We start from the raw sequence: 5,937 nt of genomic DNA, 5'->3' as shown, positions 1-5,937 counted from the left end.
CAGATCTCGCTGCCAGGTCATAACCCACCATAGACAACTGCCTTAGTTCCTAACTGGGGAAAAATGAAGACCTGCAGGGCACCAGCTGGTTCAGCTATTGCAAGAAATCACAACTTTCAGACTTGCTGAGGGCAACCATAGCAGCTATCAGAGTAGCTGTTCCATCCAACTCAGTCAAACGTCTTTATTCTTCAGTAGATAAGTGCAGTCAAGACCTCTAACATTTGCTAGAAGCATTGTTCAAGTTTCCAAGTAGCAGCACACACCTGGGGAAGCCAGCCTGGCCATACCCGACTGTGTAACTGCATCTCAACAAACACTTCCCCGGGAAAAGGTTTTAGGAAGTGGTACCTGCCAAGGTCTGTGCCCTGTTCCCAGCCTGGCTCCTGAGGAAATCCAGCTTCTAGCCTCAAAGATAACTCTTGAAGCAATCACTGGTGAAAAGACAAAGCCATGATCTCTGCCCAGAAGCTGGACTCGAAGTCCAATAAAGGGTCCTGAAGAAACACGGAGCATAAATTATTTCTGTGAAAAAGCACAGAATTAAAGTTCTGTTCATAGAAGCCATTTGACCACCTGAGCAGTCTCCTGGCAATCGCACACATCACTGACTGACAAGGAGGTTCAACCAGAACATCATTCCATGGCCAGACCCTGACCCATTTCCAGGCAAGCAATCACAAGCACTCTGGAGCTGCTCTGTCCTCAGATGAACGGAATGAATCAGTCACAGAAAGCTGTCTGATAAATTCCCCCTTTTTCTCTTGTGTACAGGAACAGACTATGTGAACACAGAAGCCTTTGCTATTTCTGTCTATTTCCCAGAATATTTCCTTGCCCTCCACTTTAAGCCCATCAGTTCTAAGCTCCCAGCTGCTTTGAGCTGCAGCACAGAGCCCGTGGCACTGCTGCCATTCCCCGAGAGGCTTTGTTGTCACCTCTCTACATCCACACGCTCCACTCAAAGGCAGTTAGATTTTCCACTGCCTCCAGAGTGGCAGAATTTTGCTTCAAGTCTGTTATTCCCCTCTAAGACTCAGCCATTTGTAGCTCATAAATTGCAGCTTGGCAGACAGATTGAGATGTTTCAAGTTTGTCTTCCCACACAAGTCACAGCAGATTGGAGCATGAGCCCTGTGTGCAATTTTGCTCAAGTGCCCCGAGGCCGGGAAGCCGCTCAGGGAAGCTGTTTTGCCGGAGATTCACACTTCCCCAGACACTATCTTCCCAACACAAAACTCTCCTCCCTCTGAAGTGGCTTTGGGAAAGGTGATGGATCCGCTGCAAGCAGAAGCTTTATAAAAAAATCCAAACTGAAAGCCCATGCAGTGAGCTAAAACTGCTTGTTTGAGACAAATCATAGCAGAACTTTTCACTGGGTTGGAAAAAAGGTCATCCAACTTACTGGAATTGTACCTGATTTATATACGGCTCTGTGCATTCCTAGGGAACAGCAACATTTGAATCACCACGAGATAAAGCCTGTATCTAGGCAGATCTGGCTTTGCAGAAGCAAGATTTCCAATTCTTTAGGACTAGAAGGACTGAAAAGAAAAATTTAACTGTGCACCTGCACAGCGTTTAATGCAGGAGAGCTGGATCCTCCAGCCACCACAGGAAGCTTAGCACCACCAGCAGAAATGTCTGCAGGAAACTTCTTTCCCAGAGGCATTTCCACGTGCAGCTGTGGCTGTCGTCACACCCAGATTCTCTATGTTGTGCCCAAAGTAATCTCAGCCCCAACCACCTCTCCATGAGTTCAGACACAGAGATAGCACAGTCTGCCTCCAGCAGAAGCTGACCTAGATTGTCATCATTCATAAACAAAAGACTCGTGGAGAATAATGCCTTTAGGACCCCGATGGTGTTAGACTGGAAGGAGCATCTCTGTCCCATCTGAATTCCCAGTGTGTGGTTGAATGTCACAGCCTCAGAGGACAGCCCGGCATGCCTGCAAAGCCACAGAAATCCCCCAGATCTCTTTGTACCCCACCCCCACAGAGCTGGGTCTCATGGTTCTGGCAGCACGTGGCAATTCCCCTGGGCGAGACCCAGCCAGGCAATGGAGAGGGTTTGGGTCTGATATTTGCTGAACCTCGTCTGTCCCTGCATGGAGACACTCCAGCAGTTTGGCCCCTTCCTGCCACTGGACTCTGCCCAGCTGGGAAGCAGATGGGACCATGGGCTGGCCAAGACCCCTCATCTCCCATTCCCATGGGAACCTCTCGGTATGTTTTACATCTGCAGCACTGATGGGTGCAGACACTCAGCACCTCCTCTTGGAATCCTGGCTTTCCAATTCATCTGCAAACCTGAAGCTCATGAAAAGAAACCAGCAGGGCTGGGGACCGGGCACGCTGCTCCATCCAACCTCATCTCCCAGGGGGAAACCCATCGCCACTGCTGCTCCCAGCCAGCTCCAGATCCAGCCCGACCTCCAGCTACCCACCTCTCTCCGCAGCCCGCAGAGACATCAAGTGGCCAAATAGTCCAATTGCACAGACACAGACACTGCGGATTCTGCTGAGGAAGGGTTGAGGGGACAAGGGGACATCTCAGCTGAAGCAAGGTTGGGTCATTCCCAGCCCCACATGGAGTTTTCTGTGTCTTTACTAAATGTCATTTCATTTAAGTCTTCCTTTACCTCTTATGGCTATAAGCAAAACCAAGATCAAAAATACAAACAGAAAAGAAACGAGATGATCCCTGAAGACAGAATGGTTTGTACACATCCTTAACCCCACAGAGATGCTGCCCCTGCAGAGGGGTGCATGACCAAGCCCCCCAGCACCACCATCTGCTGAAGGAGACCCAGGCACCGGAGCCTGTGTTCAGGCAAGAGAGACCTCAAAGTAAATAAACAGGTTGTGCAACTTGCATTTCCTTGGTTTTGCTCTTTCTCTCTGTTTAAAGTAAATCAACATTGTTTTCTTTCTTTCTTTTTTTTTTTTTCCCCCTGAATTCTTGCTGTAAGGTTATCAGCAAGACAAAGCAGAATGGAAGGAAGCCTGGAAAAGCTGAAAACCATTTGTTATTGTCAGTACCATGGGGAGAAGTCTTTCAGTCGGAGAACATCTCCAAGCTAATCCTAGCCCAAAACTCCCACCAGCCACTCCTCCTTCCTACAACTGTGCCCTGAACCTTGGCCCACACCTGGCCTTGAACCCCTCCAGGGATGGGGCATCCACAGCTGCTCTGGGCAGCCTGGGCCACTGCCTCACCACCCGCACAGCGAAAGATTTCTTCCTAACATCTCATCTAAATCTGCCCTCTTTCAGCTTATAACTGTTACCCCTTGTCCTGTCACTACACCCCCTGATAAAGAGTGCCTCCCCATCTCTCCTGTAGCCCCTTTAGCTACTCGTAGGCTGCTATTAGGTCTCCCCAGAGCCTTCTCTTCTCCAGGCTGAACACCCCCAACTCTCTCAGCCTGTCCTCATAGGGGAGGTGCTCCAGCCCTTTGACCATCTTCATGGCCTCCTCTGGACTCTCTCCAACAGCTCCAGGTCTTTTTTACGTTGGGGGCCCCACATCTGAACACAGCACTGCAGGTGGGGTCTCACGAGAGCAGAGCACAGGGGGAGAATCACCTCCTTCGACCTGCTGCTGATGCTGCTTTGGTGCAGCCCGAGATATGGTTGGCAAAAATCCAAAGTTTGTTTTCTGTTACCTTAGTCCAGCACAGGAAGCAGGAGTGCAGTGAGAACAGACGTCACCTGCGGTTGTTCTCATCCTGACAGCAGCACCTCTCTGAAACTGCCTTCCTCACATCAGCCTTAAGTCAGGACAAAAACACACAGAGCTGCTCCGGTTCTGGATATCCAGGCGACAGCTCTATTAAACTCAAAGGACAATTGTCCTCTCTGTATTTCAGACTGGGCTAAAACTGTGCCACAGGGGACAATTAATCTTCAAAATCAATTTTTTTGTCAGGAGGCTAAATTTCAATTGTCTCAGGAATGGTGGTGCTGGGCTGGTAATTACTGTCTGACGAGGCAACCTCTGAATTCACTGCCCCAGAGAACACTTTTTATTAATAACTTTCACCACAAACACCAGGTCCTTTTTTTGACTTTGAAAAAAACATGTTGCCTTATTTACTGCATTAAAAACCTCAAGCTGTCAGGAATCGGACAATTTGCTTTGGGTTTTCATTGCATTGCAAGGCAGGGAGTAGATATTTCCTTTTCCCCAGCAAAGCAAAACCCCCAGTTTGTTCTAGAAGAAACACAATAAAAACGCTAATTTGCTTTCCTTTGCCTTTGTGCCCTTTCCCCCTATGCCCCATCCACAATATCCCTGACTTCCCGACGTCTCCATCTCCATCCCAGGTCCAACTATTTTCCAAACAGCTGCTTGTTGTCTGGCTGCTGCTGCATCCACCTCAGCCAGCTGGCTGCCAGGCTCCCTGCTTGCCATCACCCAGAGGGACACAGCACCCCAAAGAGTCTCTGTGCACCCCCAGCTGCAAGCTGGGGAAGCCACAGAAAAAGCAACTCCATCCATCCACCTACTCAAGGTGGGGCTGCCCCAGGACCATGCACCCTGCAGGTGCCAAGCTTGGCTCCCTACACCAGGATATTTTGGGATTTAACCCAAAGAGTGTCTAAATCACTTGCAGAAGCAGAATGGACCCAGGGCTCCCCCCTTTAGGGTCCCTGCTTCAGGCTCCCCTTGCCCTAGGAGCTCAGTTCAGCACTGAGTAGCAGAGTTTGAGGACCAGGGACTGGAGAGCAGGGTCTTAGCACAGGCTTCTCAGACTAAACTTGTGTAGCCAGCCCACTCTCCCGGCACAGCAGGGACACGGCTGTGTATGGCAGTGGGCAGGTGGAATAACACCTGGGGTTCCAGCTTGCCCACCACTCACGTTTAGGATGCAGAGAGCGGATACACCAGCACAGTGGGTGTCGCCTGGGGGGTACCAAAGTCTCCTCAAGCCATGAAAGCAGATGTCAGCCTGAGCCAGGCACACCCCCCCACACATCCCATTTCCTGGTGAGCAGCCCAAAGTGTGCCAATCTGCTGATGTCCTACATCATGCCTGCAAAACACCCCGTGTCCCCAGGAGAGGGCTGGTGCTGGCAAAGCATCTCATATCCTTTGCTGGGCACCAGGCACCTCCCTCTGCAGACCTCCAGTCCCTCACTGGTGCCCTCAACCCTGCCAACGCTGCACTGGGAGTGTGCATTGAATGGGAAGATGGACCCAGCTCTCCTGACTCCCATTTTCTGCCAGAACCATCCCTCGCAGGGGAGGAATCCCCAGCGTTTCAGAAATCAGGCTCTGCAGGAGCTACATTCGACTAGAAAAGGGATTCTACTGAACTGAATCTCCTTGAAGTCCCTGCATGATCTTTATTTTCCAGCTCACCCAGCTAAAGCTCATTTGATTTTAAAGATAATCCAATAAGCATCAATTAATAAAATTAACTTTGCAAGGCTTGGATTTCCCTAATGCATGAGACAGTGAGACTAAGGGACGGGCCAGAAGGGAAGGAGAGCTGACATTTCCCTCAGCAAAAGGCATTGCTGCTCAATCCTGGACATTTTCCTGGGTACAAACGAAGGTTCAAAGCCCTCCTGCTCTGCAGAAGGCCAGGCCAGCACTGTCTGTAAGTGACTAGATCCCACCCAGGCATCAAAACAGGCACCTCGCAGGTTTTGGAAAACACATTTTTTTCCAGGCTGGTCCCCCAGGCCATGGGAAACACGGCCACAAGAGTGTCAGAAGCAATGCAGACTGCTGTAGGCTCTGCTCTCCCCAGATTCAGTCTGAGCCCTGCCCAGTCTGCACAGGCTGGACCTGCTCCGTCACAGAAACAGCGAGGGATTTCCCTGGGGAATTAAGAAAAAAAGAAAAACAAAACAAAACAAGAAAAACAAAAAAAACCCCAACCAACCAACACAAGCCCTCCCCAAAAGAACCCGAAAAAACCCA

Source organism: Pterocles gutturalis, unplaced genomic scaffold, assembly GCF_000699245.1.
Source record: "Pterocles gutturalis isolate BGI_N339 unplaced genomic scaffold, ASM69924v1 scaffold12605, whole genome shotgun sequence".
Lineage (NCBI taxonomy): Eukaryota > Metazoa > Chordata > Aves > Pterocliformes > Pteroclidae > Pterocles > Pterocles gutturalis.
This window is presented reverse-complemented; position numbering follows the sequence as displayed.